The 20,883-nt window shown below is 40.1% G+C and overlaps 1 protein-coding gene across 3 annotated transcripts in view; it reads left to right on the top strand.

The window, feature by feature from the left end:
- The first annotated feature begins 3,931 nt into the window (after positions 1 to 3,931).
- Positions 3,932 to 20,883, top strand: part of pak1 (p21 protein (Cdc42/Rac)-activated kinase 1) — a 78,162-nt gene continuing 61,210 nt past the window's right edge. For all 3 annotated transcript variants that reach the window (XM_004575507.2, XM_004575508.2, XM_012916134.2), the window contains exon 1: positions 3,932 to 4,109. The gene's annotated coding sequence lies outside the window, so the exon portion shown is untranslated. The remainder of the gene's footprint in view (positions 4,110 to 20,883) is intronic.

Genomic DNA, 20,883 nt, shown 5'->3' on the forward strand with positions numbered 1-20,883 from the left:
TACTACTGCTGTTGCTTCATGATTTTCAATAAAGCATATTCAATCACTTATTGTCCTACACACAGTCAGGCTTATGTGTCTTTTATATGTCACATTGCCCTGAGTCCAGCACACATCTTGGTACAGTCCAGAGTCCGAGTCCGTCAGGTTGTTGAGAGTAAATGAAGAAGAACCATGAAATATATCAGGAACCGAGAGTCATCCTGTCAGATCTTCATATACTGTGAAGTGCAGAAGTTGCCCTCATCTGGGAGATTGAATCCTTCTTCCTCGATTATCACGATAAATTCGTCTGCATGAATGTTGCTGATGAGAGTGAACAGCAGGGAGAAGCAGAGCTGTGCGACTGCAGCCATCCTGCTCAGAGGTCTCCTGGTCAGTGTAACATAAACACTGACACTGCTCTCTTCATGAGCTTCCTGTTTGAGGTTGGAGGAGGAAAGCCACTTCTTTATCACATCATCAAGGAACACTTTGAAGCATTTGGCTCGATATCAAGTGCTCTGTCTATCAAGCGGCTTTTATACTTTACAGCTCTCACAAAGTTTGTTGCGCAGGTTCAGAAGTATCAAATGTGTGATCTGGGGGACTAAACCGGGCCTTTGTGTCCAACCCAGCCCACTGGATAGTTTTGAAAGTACATTTTACAGTTTTATGGTTTGTTCTACAGTGATGTAATACACATCAGATAAGAAGAACTTTGAAAGCCTCACTTATATATTTCATCGTGTGTTTTGGTTTGTGGATCTGAATGCACAGAGTGTAGGCTTAAACTGTGTCACATCATAGCCAGAACATATACACGTCCAGGTTTGGGGGTAGTAGGGATGTCTCCACAGCCATCTTCATCTTCTTCTGGGAGACACAAAGGTGTTTCTAGGGCTGCTGAAAAACAAAGTGTCATGGGTCTCCTCCAAGTAGAAGATGTCTGAAACACCTGAGCTATGAGGTCAGTAATGACCAAGCTCCTCACCATATTTTTAAAGCTGAGCCCAGACACCCACATTTTTCAGTGCCAGCTCCTCATGTTCCTTTGACTTGGAGTACTGTTGCTTCCTTGTAGTTTTAGACTCTATTTGGAATATCATGTAAACTATCTGTGTTGCATTTGTCTTATTTTATTTAAATCCATTAAAATCTCTTTTGTTTTACGCTCAGCTGTCAGTCCTCAGGAAACCATGAACCACCAAAGAAAATATCACCGTCAGAGTCAGAGTACTACTAAAATCATTAAAATTCAGCCTCTATTACTGGTGAATATCTGGACAAAATTTAAGCTTACACACACATAGACACACAATATGCAAAAAAACATTTGGATGTGTGTGAAATTGTTTGTGTGTGTGGGAGGAAACGAACCACTGAAACCACTGAAAGCAACATGTCTACAGACATAAAGATAATAAAGAGATATTTTCTTACTTTCAGTTTTCTGTCAGTGTGACTTATTATCTTATTTTATGTTTTTCTAATCATTGTCCAAACAAATTGGGAAAATTAGGAATTCTTTTTTCATAAGACAGGCAGTAAATGTTTATTGTGAGAGTCGTGTATATAGTGAGTGTATTGTTTATAATTGTAGGAAATTTTAGAAAGATTTTCTTCAGCAAGGACCTGAGCAAATTTTTGCCCCCGCCGTTTTCCAAATCTTTCCAAACTTTCTTGGGTTTTGTTTTTTCAGAACTAGAAAACAGCCGTTTGCCCGTTTGAGTTTATGTGCGTTCCTCATTTCCACCGTGAGGCTTGAACAGCCTCTCGCCACTAGATGGCGCCATCCCATTCTTCTTTTCAAATTCAAATTCAAATTCAAATTTTATTTGTCACGTACACAGTCATACACAGTACGATATGTAGTGAAATGCTTGGACAACTGCTCGTGACCTAAAGAAAACAAAAAAAGGAAAAGGCTATGAATAAGATAGGAAATAAATATGAAAAATTAAAAAGGGTAAATTTAACTAGGAAGGAATAGAATATAAATTAAGGTTAAAAATGAAATAACTGTACAACACAAATTAGAATGAAGGGTAAATTTAACTGGGAAGAATAAGATAAAGATAAATATATAAATTAAAGTTGAAAATAAAATAACTGTACAACAAAATACACAATACACAATATAGAACTATATAAGAATGTATGAAGAAATCTAAATATAAATAAATATATACACAATAACAGCAGCTGTACAAGTATTAACCGGAAATGAAGAATATAGTGACCAGTGTTGTGCAAAAAAACAATGTGTGCAAAAACAATGTCCAGAAAGTCCAGCGTGTGTGTAAGAACCATATGTGTGGGTCAGTACTGTGTGGTGGTGTGATTGAGAGACCGTATCGCCTGCGGGAAGAAGCTCCTCCTCAGTCTCTCTGTGTTGGTCTTCAGGGAGCGGAATCGCTTTCCTGACCTCAGCAGAGAGAACAGTCTGTTGTTGGGATGGCTGAGGTCCTTCACGATCTTCCTGGCCTTGGTCCAGCACCGCCTGCTGTAGATTGAGTGCAGGTCAGGGAGCTCGGAGCGGATGGTGCGCTCAGCTGACCGCACAACCCTCTGTAGAGCTCGTCTGTCCTGCATGGTGCTGTTCCCGAACCAGGTTAAGATGTTTCCCGCCAGGATGCTCTCTATGGTGCAGGAGTAAAAGTTCCTGAGCACCTTGGAGGGCAGTTGGAAGTCTCTCAAGCGTTTCATGTAATTGTGGCTCGTTTAACCTGACATGATATGTGATTGGATGGAACTGACATCAAATTTATTGTAAATTCTTTTTTCTTCTGTTTTTTCCCCATAAAGTAAAACCAGAAAAAGTGTTTCTCCACATGTTTAATTTGAGTTTACCAGAGGACGAAAGATAAAATAATATAATTTTATCTTCAGATTCTTAAAACGGCTCAACACCTTCTTAAATTTAGGCTTTTTTCTATCTCAGGTTTTAAATGAGAAGGAGCAATTATAGATGTTCGTCCAGTTATTACAGACACAGCATATTTTTATAGAGCGTTACAACTTTTCTTACAAATTTTTACCCTGGACCCACTTAATGAGGCAACAGTACGTAGAATAACCTGTTTTAATTATTTACTTTGAAAAAATTTGATTACAAAATTATATATTTTTAATCTAATAATGTCATACATGCAAATGAAAGTTCTGGAGATATAATCTATTTGTTATATTTATTGTTTCATAGGTTTCTTTTATTTTCCCCTCTTCATTAAGTTAATTTCCCAAGCATGTTCTTTGTTTACCATGCCGTTTACCCCAGTAAGTCTGTATCATCAAATAATTGATTTATTTGTTTTAACAACTATTTTCATTGTTAAAAGAAACATTAAAAACATTAAACTTACTTTTAATTTTTTTATTAAAATGAGTTAGATGGTATTTTTTTTATTTAACAGATTTATTTCAGATAACATAAGACATCTTAAATAGCTATGTAACATGTAACAGTTAGCTAACTGTTACATGTTACATATACAAATAATCTAGCTTAATACAATAAAACATTTATCAAAATGATATCATGCTAAAGTAAAAATCTTTCCGTTACTTGTGTTTAAATATGCTTCGTAGATAAAACGATTTGACTTGCATTTTTAGCTGACTGGCACAGACTGCTCCCATATCTGTGTCTTGATAATCAGGTCTTATTCATGGTTTCATAAATTCCTTATTCTTTCCGCTTTCACGATCTACTGTCAGTGTCAAACATGAAAGCAACGCCGGGAGCCAGTACCCAACGAAAAGTAAAATTTCTCACTATTTTTTAGTGTTGTGAATGCACCACGGCGCGCTCTGAACCGGAGCGCTGCGACCCGCCCTGGATTCTAGGGGACATCTGGCTCAGCCAATCGGAGGAGAGAGAGGCTGAACGGGGTCCAATGGCGCTGGAGGAGGCGGGCGTTTCTGTGCAGCAGCCTTCTCTGCGCCTCGCTAACAATAGGCTGGGTTCGGCAAGTTTACTGTTAAAAAAGCAGCCAGGAGGGAGACGGAGCACAGCAGGGCTGAGCCGACAGGGTAGCGGAGTTTTCCCACTACAGGAGACGTGGTGTCCCGGTGTCGGAAATTACCACGCAGGCACTGTGGGATTTACATTTACGACCGGACAAGTGGTGAGTGAACCTTTGGACTTTATCTCTGAACTAGAAAAATTTGCATTTCCTGCGAAAATGCTGTGTGGATGCCTTAACGCTGAAGATGTCTGCTGAAAAAAGCTGAAAAAGTTGAAAAAAAAACAAACAAAAAAACATTGCCCTGAGCAGGATTTGAACCTGGCCCTTCTGGTCTAAAGGCAGCGATTCACCTCACTGCACCAAACTCATTCACACAAAGAAGAGGTGGAGAGAGTGACAATTGTGGTGAAATTAGCAGAAGCTGCTTAGAATTGTGCTGATAAGAGGTGAAAAAGCTAAACATTTGGCAGAAAAGAGGTGAATCAGAAGAATTTCTGCTGAAAAGAGGCAAAGAAGCAAAAAGATGAGCTGAAAGGAGGTGTAGAAGCAGAAGTGCTTGCTGAAGATGGCTGTATGTGTAATGACACACTGGAGAGCAGTGACACACAAGAAAGCAGAGCGCATGCAAGCAGGGAACATGTGTAGCAACTGTCACAGGTAGGATTCAAACCTCTGCCACCGGGTCTCACGGCAGATGCCCTACCCTCTGAGCCAAATGAGTTCTGGTCACAAACAAAGATATGATGAGAGGGACAATGTGCACTGTGGAGCAGAATCTCAAATTAGCAGAAAAGAGGTGAAGAGGAAGAACTTTGTTGTGAAATGAGGTAAAGAAACTGAAATTTGTGCTTAAAACAAGTGAAAAAGCTGAACTCTGAAATCCTGCTAAAACAGCAGAAGAGGCTGATATTTTTCAGCTACTCATTGAGCCAAACTGGTTCTCACGTAACTGAAAAAAGGTGGAAAAGCTTACAATTCTAATGAAAACAGCAGAAGAGGCTGAGATTTGTGCTGATAAGAGGTGAAAATGCTGAACCAATCAGAGGTACTGCTTCTGTCTGCTTCATCAGGCTGTGTACTTGTATGTATTTCTGCCATAGACTGTTAACAAGAATCTGAGGTCCATATTAGAAAAGCTGCTAAAATCATAAAACTTTGCAGAATTGTAATAAATTATCAATATGAATTACTGGTCTGTGATAGTGTATAAATTTGTACTCAAAAACTAGGTGGGATAGAAGCATAATTCTTGCACTGGGTGAATCAGCGGACTTTGGTGTACTTTGACTGCGATTTACATAGCTCTTTGTATCTCCGTCGCGGAGATATGACGAGAGAAGAAATGGCTTAATTTTCGGAGTTTGAAAAATGAGAGGAGGACAGATTTCCACCCCTCAAACATGTTTTTGCAGAAACACTGTAATTTCGCTTAAATAGTATGAAATAGCAGTAATACTATGATTTGGCAGAAATACTACTTTTTAGCACAAATACTATTGTACAGAATGGTGTACGTCAGTTTAATGCTGGGTGGTGCTGCAATAGTAACTATCCTCGGTCAGAAGGAGAGGCTGACATCCAGGGATTAGATTACCACAGGTGGAGTTTATTGGCGGTCAGATGGATGGTACAGGGAGGCATGGCATACAGTAGGAGGATGTGGAGAGGTGATATGGTGTGGTTTCTATGATTAAGAAAACTGGCAACAAATTCCTCCACTACAAATCAGTCTGATACCACTTCTTACAGGGTTCACGTTTACTAAGGCACTACCCAAAAGGCGCCACAAGAGGGCACTCCAACACAAGAGATGACCTATTTACACTGTAAACACCCCCTACTTAGCCACTACATACTACAGTGATATTACAGTATACAAATTCACACAAATACTATGATTTGGCAGAAATACTATGACTTAGTAGTAATACTATAACATAACAGTTCAATGTTCTTGCACAAATACCACAATATGGCAGAAATACTATGTTTTAGCATAAATACCATGATTTGGAACAAATGCTGTGATTTAGCAGAAATACTAAGATTGGGTACAAATACTATGATTTGGCAATAATACTGCGTTTTAACAACAACTACTGAGATTTGATTGAAATACTATGACTCCATACAAATACGATGCTTTGGCACAAATACTATGATTTGGCAGAAATACTATGACTTAGTAGTAATACTATAACATAACAGATTTCCTAAAAAAACTATGAAATTGCAGTAATTCTATGACTTGGCAGAGATACTACGTTTTAGCACAAATACTATAACAACGCAGAAATACTATGACTTAGTAGTAATACTATAACATAACAGTTCAATGTTCTTGCACAAATGCCACAATATGGCAGAAATACTATGTTTTAGCACAAATACTGTGATTTGGTATAAATACTACGATTTGGCACACATACTATATTCCGCAGATACACTATAACATAACAGATATTCTACGACTTAGTAGTAATACTATAACATAACAGAATTATTAATTTGGCACAAATACCACGATTTGGCAAAAATACTATGATTGGGTACAAATACTATGATTTGGCAATAATACTGCATTTTAACACAACTACTGAGATTTGATTGAAATACTATGATTTAGAAGAAATACTATTACTCCATACAAATACGATGCTTTGGGAGAAATACTATGTTTTGGTTCCAATACTATGATGTGCAACAAATACTATGATTTGGCACAAGTACTATGATTTAGTACAAAATACTATGATTTGGCAGAAATACTATGCCTTAGTAGTAATACTATAACATAAGAGATATATTATGGTTTTTCAGACATACTATGTTTTTGCACAAATACCATGATTTGGCACAAATGCTATGATTTAGCAGAAATACTATGATTGGGTACAAATACTATGATTTGGCAATAATACTGCGTTTTAACAACAACTACTGAGATTTGATTGAAATACTATGATTTAGAAGAAATACTATGACTCCATACAAATACAATGCTTTGGAACAAATACTATGATTTGGCACAAGTACTATCATTTAGTACAAATACTATGATTGGGCAGAAGTACTATGTTTCAGTACAAATACTATGATTTGGCAGGAATACTCTGATTTAGCAGAAATACTATGTTTTAACATAAATACTATCTTTTGGTAGAAATTCCTGCTAAAAGGTACTATTTCTGCATTTTAGCAGAAATACTGTAATTTGGCATAAATACTATAATTTGGGATAAATACTATGATTTGGCACATATAATATATTCCGCACATATATTATAAAATAACAGAAATATTTGGCCCCAAAACCATGATTTTGCGCAAATACCATGATTTTTGCAAAAATACTATGATTTAGCAGAAATACTATGATTTGGCAAAAGTACTTAGATGTAGTAGAAGTACTTTGCTTTAGCAGAAATACTATGATTGAGGAGTAATACTTAAACATCGGAGAACTATTGATACACAGACACACATACACAGAGAGTAAAGGGAACAGGAGCTGTTGAGAGTCTGGGCTTGGTATATGTAGGTCAGTTAAATTAGCTGCACCTGCTGTAGTCAGCCCTTACACACACACAGACACAGAGAGAGGTGTGAGTTTTCTTCAGTGTATTTCTGACATTCAGGATTCCCCTCGAACAAATGGCCATAATTTCCTAACCGTAGAGGCTAGAACGGTCATTCAGACATCGTTTTGTTCAGAAGAGATGGGGGAATCTTCAGGTGTTCATAATTCTGAGATAAAATATAAATTATTAAAGATATATGACTTGTAATACACTGTAACTGAGTAGAGGCGAAGCAAAAACTGCCTTGACTTGCTCTCAAACAACCTTTGGTAACTCTAAATCTATATGGAGCATCAAGATCATTCTTTCACCGTAAGAAACAGCAGGCTTTGGTGAACAGTCATGGAAATTTTCAGGGCTCTGTGGAAATCCATCAAAAAGATATGACGAGAGAAAAAAGTGGTTCATTTCCAGAGATTGAAATCTGATGAAATCTGAGCGAGGGACAAATTTCCTACCCTCAAAAAAGTCCAACTCATTTCAGAACGGTAATAGGTGAGAAAGAAATTCTTGAATTGTGAGCGTCAGGAGTGTCTGAAGATATACGGGGACAAGCATCATGTCTTAACTTTGCTTCGTTAAGGAGATATGACAATTTGAAAATGCCTCTCATCAGAGAAATCCAGCGGTGATTTTGAACAAACTCTCCATTGAGTTTATATGGAGAGTTTTCTGACTTTGTGTTACTCTGAGGAGATTTGCAAAGTATCTATAAGTCCCACAACAATGATAGTGACATTTTCTGAAAGCCAGCAAAAATACCTACGTCTTGATGTATAATTTGTGGGGCTTGAGTGGAAATTGAGCGAGTAGCAAGAAGTTGTTTGGACATGAAGAGAAAATTCAAACAGTTTCACTGTCCCCTCTGAGTTAATTGCATAGCAACCATAGCAACGCATGTATTTTCTGAAAAATCACAATTTTGCAACTGAAGACTTAAAGAGAGATAAGATGAAAACGGTAGAAGATCTGAAAAAGCTGAATCACACAGGAATAGCCAAATCATTTGAGAACGTTTTAAAGTTTGAATGGAGTTTCTAGGTGAAAGTATGAGGAAGTAGTTAAGTTTCAAAGACAAGAAAGTTTTAGCAGAATTGTGGAAGTTTCCCATTCATTTCAATGGGACAAATTAAAGGAAAAAAGTGTAATATTTTAAAAAGTATAATAGTAATAAACACCAAAAGTCATAGCCGGCATTAGCAGAAAGAGCAGAACAGTTTAGAGTTTGAACGGTGAAAATAGCACAAAAATTGTGGAAGTAGATCCACGGCGAAAAGTGTACGGAAACACCCGGAATAATAAAGAATAAAGAGAAACAGGAACTCAATAGTGTGGATGCCTATTAAGGCATCCACACAATTAGCCCTGCATCTCCATTCTCAGTCGGGCATGGTGCGCTGGGAGCTCATTTGCGTGAGAATAGAAGGGGTTAATGATTACTGTAGGCTGGGAGCGCACTGTTATCTCCTTATTCTGTCCACTGCACCTCTATATTAACGGCCCGGAACCTGCAGGCCCATAAAACCCGCACAAAGATCAGAGCTTGTAACAGTCTGAGGAGTGGGTGGTATGATTATTATTTTATTACACCGGCAGGGGCGTTTCCAGGGTTTTTTTCCACGGGGTGGCACATGTGGAGACCAAGAGCAAGGCGCACGGGGGACCACGGGAAATCAGAATATAGCATCAGAAATAAATGCAGGAGACAAATCTGGCAGAAAACACAAAAGATTTCACACTTATGTGCAGAAGTGAGTCCAAACACAGATGAAAAGTTTCTCTGAAGGTTGTTTAGTACGTAATAACTGATTTAGAAAGAAGTGATAGAAGTATTTCGTTTTTACTTAAGTCAAAATTACACAGTTGGGCATTCAAGTACATGTACTAAAGAAGACATACACATTATGTGGAATCTTATATGTGTGGTGGGATCACAATTATTGACTCATTAATGTGTACATCCCTTTAATGTTGTAGTTGGAGATGATAGTAACTGAGTGCACCAGTGGAAAACATTAAGCACGGTATATGCTGTTAGTTTTGTTTCTTCTTCTTCTGTTATAATTTGTGCTGCCAAATTTTCATAGAACAAATGTTATGAAAATGTGCAGCATGATGCTTTTTTTGGTGGGGGGGGGGGGGGGGGGGCTTGATCTCAGGCATACTTTAATCTACAAAAGTCATTTAAACTTTGGACTTCAGATGATTGAATCTCTATTGATCACTGTATTGATATGTTCTATGGATTTTTAACGGTTACATTTTTGTGTTTTTTCCTTCGCTGTGCAGGCACAGTATGATCACATCACTCTTGTCAAACCTTAGATTTTTTTCCATAGCTTTACTTCTGCATGAACAAATTACACATAAAACAACAATAGCACAAGCAAGAGTGGGTACCAGACCAGCTTTATTACATATTTTTGTTCACTGCCTCCCTCTGACCACTGAGCTCTATGCAGGTAGATGGGCCATCCCTGTTTACCTGCAGAGAACCTATGGTTCAGTAGATTGCAAATGTGGTCTCCCTGCTGAACCGTAAATTCCGCTTAAGGGAGCAGCCGAAAGGGAAAAAGGTTGTAGCTAGGGCATGATGGTGTATTTGGGTCACTGACGGTTTAAAAATTCTTTTTAAAAAATAAAATAAAACATTAAGTGGCTCAGTGAGGCTATTAAATTCTGAGGAAAAAAAATCTCTAGATTAAAGTTGTAAATTCATGAGAAAAAACTATCAAATTTCCATCCATGGATTTTATTAACATGGTCATTAGGGTGCTGGAGCCTGTCCCAGCTGTCATAGGGCTAAAGGCAAGGTACGCCCACGACAGGTCTAACACAGAGACACAGACGATCACTCACGCTCGCATTCACATCCATGGAAATTCAGAATCACCGGCTTACTGAACTTTCATGCGCAGAAAAGACTAGGGCTGAACGATTATGGAAAATAATCTAATTGCGATTTTTTGCCCCAATATTGCGATTGCGATGCGATATGCGATTATTTTTTAAGGTCTTTGTCTTCTGTATTATTAAACAAAGACAAGCAATACATCATATAGTATGGCCAATACTATATTACATTAATTTTAAACTGTTCTTTCCTGGAAGACAGACCTCTGTTATGATGACATGAGGTGATGCATGAATTGATGACTGACATTTTTATTTAACTTCTTCAATCACAACAGTATATTTGAACATACACAATAGTTTATTTTTAGCTTACAAACATCTGAGCATAAAGTGCTGACAAGGAACCCTGGTGTAAACATTAAAATGAAAGTCAGTACAATGTGCAGATTGCAGAAATATACATAAAAAAATCAGTGGCTTTACCACACTCAGTTTTTCGACATCTGTGAACTACTAGACAGTCATTCAATTAAAAAATAATATTAAATAAATAAAACTAATAAATAAAAAATACACACATCTTACTGATCTCTGCAGTCAGTAACATTACACATAAAGTGCAAACATAATAGCAATTGTATAAACACACACACAAACACGCCTTTAAAATTTAAAGGCGTGAAATTGGACGGTCTAGCCTTCTGATTAGCGTCACCGCTGTCTCGGTGGAGTTTAATAAACTCGGCCGTCTGCTTCTTGCTATCTAAAATATAACCAGACACTGGCGTAAATTCTCGACTGTCTCATACTTCTGTTTAATAAGTTTTCTGTTTGACGTTTAGTCAGCTGTGTGAAAACCAAGGAGGAACCCACCCGGGGGATTAATAAAGTTTTATTTTATCTAATCTAATAACTTTAATCTCAGCCAAACCGATTTACTCACGAACAAACAAAACACTGAAAAAAGCCCAACAATAACATTTTTAGGTTGTCTAAGTGACTTATATATTACGTTTAACCCGAGCAGTGAAACTCCGCAGTGATCTGAAAATGATGTGCCGGGAGTTGTGCCGTTCTCGGCCGCATCAGTAACCCTCGAGCTCCCGGCTAGCTGTCGAGCTGGTGGGTAGCAGACGCCTCTGAAAACGTCGAAGCACTTTTGCAAATATGGGATATCTTGATAAACCGAGCAGATATTTGATGTTTACACAACTACTTTCTCGCCTGAAAATATGTTAAAAGTTTATTTTGTGACCCAGAAAGATTAGTATGAGTAATTTTAAAACTTAGTAGCGGCCGCCATTGCTGGAAACTGGAGTTTGGCTGGGCCGCGCTATGAATTCTGGGATATGGTAGTAATTTGGACAGCCTTCGGCGCGTCGCTGTGACGTAATCGGTCTACAAATGCGGCCTCAGGAGGATGCAGCCCATGAATTTGGACATGTCCAGAGTATAATCGCAGCCTTTGCGGTTAGAAAATTGCACTTGATCATGTCGCGATATTATCGCAAATGCGATATATCGTTCAGCCCTAGAAAAGACTTACATTTATGAGAAGAAAAAACATGAAGGCTTATAAGAAATAACTATGAGGATGTCGCGTTTTGATGAAAATGAGCTTGTATGTTTCTAGTTACTCATCCCAGTAGTTCAAATCTCTTTCCTACTGAACCTTGAAAAAAATAACAACACTGTTTTTATGAGTGCCTCTGCACCAGTTTCCTCCCAGTTCACATATTATCAGTCTGTCTCTACTGGAAAACTGATGACAAAGAAATGAATGAATACAGGAAATTCTACTTTGTCATTTCTGAAATGCACATCAAGGAACAGAGTGACACATGCTGCTCTCTTCTCTCTGAAATGTCTTTTTCTGCTCTCGTTTGGGGAATCAAGAATATTTGGGGAAGATTATAGGCAAGTTTTCACAAGTTGATAGTGCTACCTAACTGTGCTTATACATCAGCTGCTCTGCCTTTAATGAAGCGAAACATCCTTCTAGATTTCAGCATGTTCACTGTGTTCTGCTTGAAGCTCCTGTTTCTAGGTGGCTCAGCAGAAATCAGAGCACTGCTCCTGTTTCTGGGGGGGTTCTCTCGCCATTTATGATTTTGGAAGAGAGGATTTGTGGCTCTTGGTTGCTGCATATTATTGATTAGAGGCGGACGAGGGTGCTGTAACTTTTATTTGACATTTGAGGCAACTTTGAATTAAAAGGATGGACAAACAACTTTCTGCCCTTCAGTGCTAAAGCTAAAGTTTCACCTCAGTGTTTTTGGATTTTTAAAAACTGTAGGTATCGTATTTAGCATGCACAAAACATGATATGTGCCGTTATGGATGCGTGGCACAAAAACAGTGACGTCACCACGGTCCCTTTGCCCAAGTCCCAGTTTTCCCAGCAGTTGCAACCAGTTACTTTTTTTTGGGGAGGGGGGGGGGATTACTTTTTTAGTCAAAGTATCCATGAAAAGTAATTATTTTTCCTAAAAGTAATGCAGTACGTTGCTTAATTGCCCAGAACAAAACCAGTTTGTTACATTTGTTTTCTTGTTACTTTGTAAAATGACCTGAAACACATTGTTACATAATTACCAGTTAATGACATAAACCATAAGCTACAGTCCCACACACCAATAATCCCTGTGCTAATGTCCTAGCGAGAGTACACATCCGGTATTTATTTCAATGTCTACACAAAGCATCAAAACCAGCCCAAAGGCTCTTTAAAGTGGTCGTCATGGTGATTCTACTGTAGAAACATGGAGGCTGCAAGCCTGACTGCCCATCAGTCTGTTACCTGTCGAAGATCAGGTAACAGGCTGGCTGCTGGGATGGAGACGCTGACAAGTTCTACTTCGCTCCACCATTTAACTCCTCCCACACACAAAATGAAATCAGCTGATTGTAGCGCAGGATGAAAGAAGTGTGCTTGTTTGATGTTCCCACCCAGCATGACATAAATGCAACTGTAATGTAATTACCAGATTTAGTACACTGGTTGCATTAGCACCCTCTGTATCATTTGTGATTCTCTGAGCTCCTGGACTGATGTATCATTGAAGTGATCGTAAACGAATGTCATGCTGTCTCATTTCATAGCAAACGCCTCCTTCTTGACGGAAAAAACGGTTGATTAGGGAGCCAGGTGTTGTGCCTCTTAGTCATAAAAAGGTGAGACATTTTACGACTTTGTGATGTCCTAATTTGTCTCTGTGACCATCGACACAAATGTCACGTAGCTGAGCTTGGTGTTAGTTGATGTTAGCGGGGTTGTCACTTTGCTCTCTCTGGTTTCCTTGTGTGAAGAAAAGGTGAGGCCGATAACTGAGCCGGAGAGCCAAATACGAGTCAGCGTAGATCGAGTGTAGTGGTGTGAAAGTGCTCTTCTACCAGTGGAAGAAAGCTGTGATGAACACGACATTGTTGTTGAAGGGGTGATGGCGAGGCAGTGGTTGCCATGGAAATTAGGGGTGTGTCTGAAATGTTTTAATGGCCCCATGTGAAGCAGGAGGCCACCCGGTTGTGGCTTTGACACCTCGGCAGCCTGACGGGAGCGAGGAAAGCTGGGAGGACTTAATGACCCATTTGGCTCCTGTGGCTTTGGGCTCGGCCTCTTCAGGAGACTGAGGACCGTGTGTGTGTGTGTGTGTGTGTGTCTTTAGGCTCTGTCTCACCTGCCATTGAAGTTATTTTTAACCCCAGAGATGGTTTGTTTGACTCTGAGTGAATTAGACCTGATGACCTACAATGCAAGTCTCTTATTCTACCAGAAACAAACCACACAGAAAGGTGTAAAGCACATGATTCTCAAATGAAGTCATTTATTCATTTTCAGTTCGATATCATGATCAAATAAGTCAGGAAAGCATCAGTTTTTTGACCCAGTAATATATTCTGACTGCTTTGTATCAAAGAAGAGATAAAAAATACTCAGTATTACTTTAAACTGCAGATGAAACAATGAGTTTAGTTATTGTTTAAGCAAAATTCCCATACATAAATAAACTCATTATGTCACTGGTTTTCCCACAAGAACACTTGTTTGTGACCCGTACACCGCACAGTCACAGCAACCCTGAACGAGCGCACTGACCGGGTGTCGTTAATCACTACAGGAGTCTTCGTCTTAACTATTAAACCTTTACTGTATTTTTAGACGCAAAACACTTGAAAGCACATCACACATTCACAAGAATTAAAGTTTAAACCGAATAAAACACATAATGATAATAGCACAACTAAATCGAGGCCAGAAGCCGAACATTATCAGCCCATTAGTTTCTGTTCTTGCCGTTGCAGAAGTGTTACTTGGAAAGTACTTTAAAAATCCAGTATAAAGTATTAAATGAGGCAGATATGAACAGCTGTACTCCTCGTTGAGTTGCAGATAAGCCAATATAAGAGGGTAAACTTGAAAAATAGAGTAAGGTGACTTCCATCCAACTTCTGGTGTTTATCCGCATCTGTGTTGCTGTGGCTGCAGTCTCAGCACACCTCCCTCTCCCACGGTTCCTCATCTGGCTCTTCTGGGGGGACACCAAGGCGTTCCCAAGTTCAGATGTCATCGGTAGGGATGGGTATCGTTTAGGTTTTATCTGATACCGGTGCCAAATCGGTACTTTTGAAACGGTGCCGGTGCTCAAACGGTGCTCAAACCGGTGCTTAAAGAATGGAGAACACAAAATTGGTCCACAAACCTCTCATATTCAGCTGGTTTTTTGTAAAAAGATAACAATGTTAGCCTTTTCTGCAGCTATGGGGCATATATGGTATCACTCTTGGCTGGAAGCAGTGCTTAATCAATGGAAAAAACACAAACTTTGTCCAAAAACCTCTCATGTTCAGCTGTTTCCCTCTTTTTCTTTGGTCATTTTAGCCTTTTTGGCCAGGGTGAAGGGAGTATCTGCCATCAAACAAGAAGACAGCCGCATGTAGCTATGATGATGTTTGCTAGTTCACCTTACATGCATTAATGTAATAACATGGTTAGCCTACTCAACGTAAATTACACACGAACAACATTAAGCTACTCACGCAGAGAAGAACGGCTGCTGCTGCCATCAAATACGGCGCATTTCTCGGCTTTTAAAAAAAACCCGCTATGCGTCGCCAGGTGTTTCATCGGATTTGAGGTGTTACCTCCTTTGACAGTATCACAGTATCAGCTTAAAGCACTTGTTGCTGCTGAGTTTGCATCTTTTGCTGTGAAGTACAGCCAGACTTTTGACCGCTTCGCCTTGGGCATTTTTAATCTGTAGCTCTGCATAAAAGAACGTACGTACCTGGCCCCGCCTACTATCCTCGGAAACGTAAAATGATTGGCTAGAAGTGTATCACAGCTCAGGAAAAAAAAGCACCGAAATAAAGCACCGAAATGTGCGCTGCTTTTCGGTCTGGTTACTACCGTTTATGTCAGAACCGGTGCCACACCAGTACCCATCCTTAGTCATCGGGCATACCGGTATGCCCGATGGTGATTTTTCGTTTTTACGGGCCGATGTTTTTTTGTTGTTGTTGTTTTTGAAACGGTATAAACAATGAGAAGTGGTGGATTGGTCAGATGCTGGCCGATGTGTAAAAATAACTCAGTTGTTTGGTGGTGGCTATGGCGGAGCTTCCACAAAGGCCAGCAGGTGGATGAGGGAAAGGTGAGGCAGGAGGAGGAGAGACCCGAGGCGGCCGCCAGTCCGAGTGTCAGGTGAACTGAACTTCAGGTAAGAAGTTATGACCTGCAGTCTATCTGGGTCAGATATAAACCAAGTTTAGGTGCAGTTTATTTTCGTTGTTACAATAACTCGTACTGCTAGCCAGCATGAGGGAGTTTCTATACAGCTGGGTGGGTGTTATGATGTTACTGATAGTGAACTTTATTTTATTCATAAGGTTAGTTAGTAGAGTTGCCAACTGACCTGTAAAAAACAGAATCGTCTGGTATTCAGAGAAAATATTGAGCTGAGAAGGAACACAGTTTGTCCTGTACTTCAGCTAGGATGGAAAAAGACACAAAGCTGGAGTTATTCTGTCTTTACGCTGCACAGCTGCCTCTTCTTCTCTCATTCTCTCCCCTCCCTCTCCTGTTGCTACTTCAATCATGAAACTGATCAGTGATCAGCTGATCGGCTTTTCTCTCTTGTTTGTTTATCTCCCACTTTGTGCCAGAAAGAGGAAACCAGTTGATGTCGCGCTAAACAACAGCAGCACGTTTAAGATTTATTAGCTGTTGTTAGAATTTATTTAATATTAATTTCTAGTATCAGCTGATGTTTGCTGGAGCCACAGCTGTAAAGCTGCTGGTCATGATGTCGGTTTGGTTATCTGGTGAGAGGGAAACATGAAGATGAAACCAGGAGATGTCCTTACTGAATCATCAGAGCTGAACAGGTGATGGACTTTTCATCTGATGTAAAATGTATAGAAATTATACATATACCAACAGGACAGCATACATCACTGTCACAACAGCATTTGTTTTCATTCAAAGGCTTTATGGCTTTTCTTATAATACCTGGTGGGCCGGTCTCTAGTCAAAATGCCCGGGCCGATTTTTTGTCCCAGTCCAGCCCTGTATGTAATATCTCCAGGCTGCCCTGAATCTAGCCCTGGGGCCTCCTCCCAGTTAGACATGCCAAAAACGCCTGACCTAATAAGTATCGAGGAGGCAAAGACTGAGCTCTTCACTCTCTCTAATGGAGAGCCCAGCCACGTTTTTAGTTGCTAGCCATAGCTCGTAACCATAGGTCCATCCATTCACTCTCTTCCGCTTATCCAATTCATGCTCCAGCTATCCCAGCTGTCTTAGAGCGAGAGGCAGGGTACACCCTGGACAGGTCAGCAGTCTGTCACAGGGCTAACACACAGGCTCCGTCCACATTAGCCCGGATAGATTTGAAAACTGTGTTTTCGTCTGAAAACGCTCCACGTCCACACTAGTGTTTTCAGTTGTTTTCACAGAGTTGTGTGTCCACATTGAAACGGCCGAAAACGCTTACGTTCCAGTTCTACGCAAGCGTGAAACGCAAGGAGATTCAGCCTGCCTCATTTCTGTCTGCTGCTTATTTACTTTCCGGCTCTTTGAAACGTCGCGGCAAAATGTCGAGGAAAAGTTTTTTAAATGGGCTAACAGTGAGGTGGAGTTGTTGCTGCGAGTAACACAGAAGTACAAAGTTGAGTGAGAATTAAAGAATTTGAAGAAAAGCTATCTGGAGCATGTACAGACTGATATGAATCTTTAATAGGGCTGTCAAAACTGAGAGCAAACAAAACAACTGCTGTGTAATGCCCTCCGCTATCCTGGCTTAATTGGTCACATGACTGCATCACATAACTAAAATGTGTCATCGTTTTCAAAAAGTCTCCGCGTTCGCTGTCCACATTGCGACACGAAAACTGCGTTTTAAAATGTAAGTGTTTTCAAAACGCTGCGTTTTCCTTGACCCAAAACGCCGTCTCAGTGTGGACGAGAGGCCAAAACGCAGAGAAAACGATGCGTTTTCAAATGAAAACATATTAGTGTGGACATGGCCACATAGACAGACAACCATCTGCTGTCACATTCACACCTGTGGGCAATTTTGGTTAACCCAAACCCACTAAGGTGAAGGTAGGAAGTTCAAGTTCAGACTCTATTGACAATAACTGTAATTTTACTTATTTTCCAGCCGTCTGGTTGGTTAGTTTGTGTTGTAATTTGTTGTTTTGGATCCAGACTAACATGTTATTGTGAGATAAACTGGAAATAAACTCATTCACAAAGAAGACCTACAACTTTAATTTTCTGTGGGGTGTTTTAAAACATGGATGCATCACCCAGCCCCGGCTGCTGGGTGGACAAAAACAGGCTACCTTTGACCCGGTTTCTGGTTGTGTGATTGTGAAACTGTGAATAAGTGTTAATCTCCATCTTTAACTGTCAGATTTGTGCAGACTCAGCAGTGCTGCTAGCATTACCTGGCTGGTGTGATGAATCAAAAAGCCCGGGAGGAGATAGAGCACGATTTAAATGACTTCTGAGCTATTGATGGAACACAATTAGCTGCAGATATGAATTCAGGCAGATTTTCTACAGTCAGCACTGAAGTTAATTACTTGTTAACTTGCATACAGTATTTTTCTGAGACACTAACTCACAAACTGTACCAGCATAAATAGTAATACTGGCTGTGGAGCACCAGAAGCCTGCCAGCAGCTGAATAATGGATAGCCTGTCTGCCTGGAAGGCTGCTGGAGCTGCTGAGCACGCCGTCTAGACGAACCCCGACAGCACAAAACTACATGCACGCTCCTTTTCTCTCCACGTAACAGGCTGACTGGCTGAATCCAGATGAAAGCTGTGAGCCTCGCTCGATTCTTTTTTTTCTTAAGTATTTTATCCACTTGTGGAGGCAGATGAAAGGAAGGGTGATGGTGCACCTCTAAGCCGTTAATAGTATGGTTCAGGATCAAAAGATGGCTTTAATATTGTGGATGTAATTATAATGTTGAAATATTCCACTGCTTCAGATCAGTTTCATTAAACCTGGAGTCGCCACACGGCCTGATCAGAGCCCTCACCCCAGGAGAGGCAGAAGCTGTCGCAGGTGGAGCCATTCAGGAGCAACATCAGTGATTTCATTTATTTGCTGTCAGCACTGAGTTTCCTGCGCTAAGACGGAGACCTGCTGTTTTACGCTGAGCCTGTTTTTGAAGACAGCTCAGGAGCAACCTGCTGCTCTAACATAATACAGCATGTTAGCACGTGCTGTCACATGACCACTTCTTTATGTGTCCTTGAAGACCATAAGCTCTTTGGCACTTGTGTTCAGAAGTAGTGTTTCACATCACAAGTGCTTCTTTATCTGAACCACAGCTTAAAACCCCAAATATCCCTCCTGTCCTTATCAGTCCCTCAGGCTTCTGGATCCAAATCGTAGACCGTTTACCCGTCAGTCAGACTGTGCTTGATACTTTTCTCACAAGAGAGCTTCACAGCAAGATGATAACAGGGCACAACAAGATCAAAGCAAAAATTAAATAATATGTAATAATAAGTCATTTGAAATACATCAAAAAGACAAAACATCAAAGAAATAAAGTCAAATTTAAAATGGTTTATACATAAAATAATAAACACTGTAAAAAGACATAATAGAATGTAAAAAAAAAAAACTGTGAAAAGTCCAATAAATGTGCATCTGTGAGTGGAATGACCATGTAAAACAGTTATTTTATTTTAGCTGGTCTTTTAAATAAAGGCTTTTTTGTGGTACTAAAGATTAACAGATAAAATCATTATAATAATTTAATACACATCATTCACAGTTTCGTGTCTGAAACAGACAACAAACAGACGTGAACATGAAAATACCACGAAGGACTTCTGCAAGTGAAGATACAGTCAAGGCCGAATCACCACTTCTTTAGAGCTCATGTTCTATGTTTGTGTGTGTGTGCGTGCGTGTAATCATGTGTGTGTCCAGGGACCATATGGTAGAGGAACCACCCACTCATTGTGACCAACCACACCTTGCAGCAACACACTGAGTGAGAGAGACAAAAGAACCATAAACAGATAGAAGAGCAATGCAGAGACTCCGTGTGTGTGTGTGTGTGTGTGTGTGTGTGTGTGTGTGTGTGTGTGTGTGTGTGTGTGTGTGTGTGTGTGTGTGTCCATACGTGTGTGTGAATAGTTCCCTGTTGAGGTATTGCATTCACACCCTGTAGCCTTACACCCCCCAGGAGAGACCACGGTGTGACTGTGGATTACATCGTCATGTGATCACATGTGTTTTGTTGGATTGCTAGGAGATGAATGCGATGGTTGTTTGTGACGTGCCTGAGAGGTGACCTCGGCTGAGAGGGCTGTGCAGCACGTCTGCACAAGGTCATACAGGGAGTGCAGAATTATTAGGCAAATGAGTATTTTGTCCACATCATCCTCTTCATGCATGTTGTCTTACTCCAAGCTGTATAGGCTCGAAAGCCTAATACCAATTAAGCATATTAGGTGATGTGCATCTCTGTAATGAGAAGGGGTGTGGTCTAATGACATCAACACCCTATATCAGGTGTGCATAATTATTAGGCAACGTCCTTTCCTTTGGCAAAATGGGTCAAAAGAAGGACTTGACAGGCTCAGAAAAGTCAAAAATAGTGAGATATCTTGCAGAGGGATGCAGCAGTCTCAAAATTGCAAAGCTTCTGAAGCGTGATCATCGAACAATCAAGCGTTTCATTCAAAATAGTCAACAGCGTCGTAAGAAGCGTGTGGAAAAACCAAGGCGCAAAATAACTGCCCATGAACTGAGAAAAGTCAAGCGTGCAGCTGCCAAGATGCCACTTGCCACCAGTTTGGCCATATTTCAGAGCTGCAACATCACTGGAGTGCCCAAAAGCACAAGGTGTGCAATACTCAGAGACATGGCCAAGGTAAGAAAGGCTGAAAGACGACCACCACCGAACAAGACACACAAGCTGAAACGTCAAGACTGGGCCAAGAAATATCTCAAGACTGGTTT

This window comes from Maylandia zebra, linkage group LG14, assembly GCF_041146795.1.
Source record: "Maylandia zebra isolate NMK-2024a linkage group LG14, Mzebra_GT3a, whole genome shotgun sequence".
Lineage (NCBI taxonomy): Eukaryota > Metazoa > Chordata > Actinopteri > Cichliformes > Cichlidae > Maylandia > Maylandia zebra.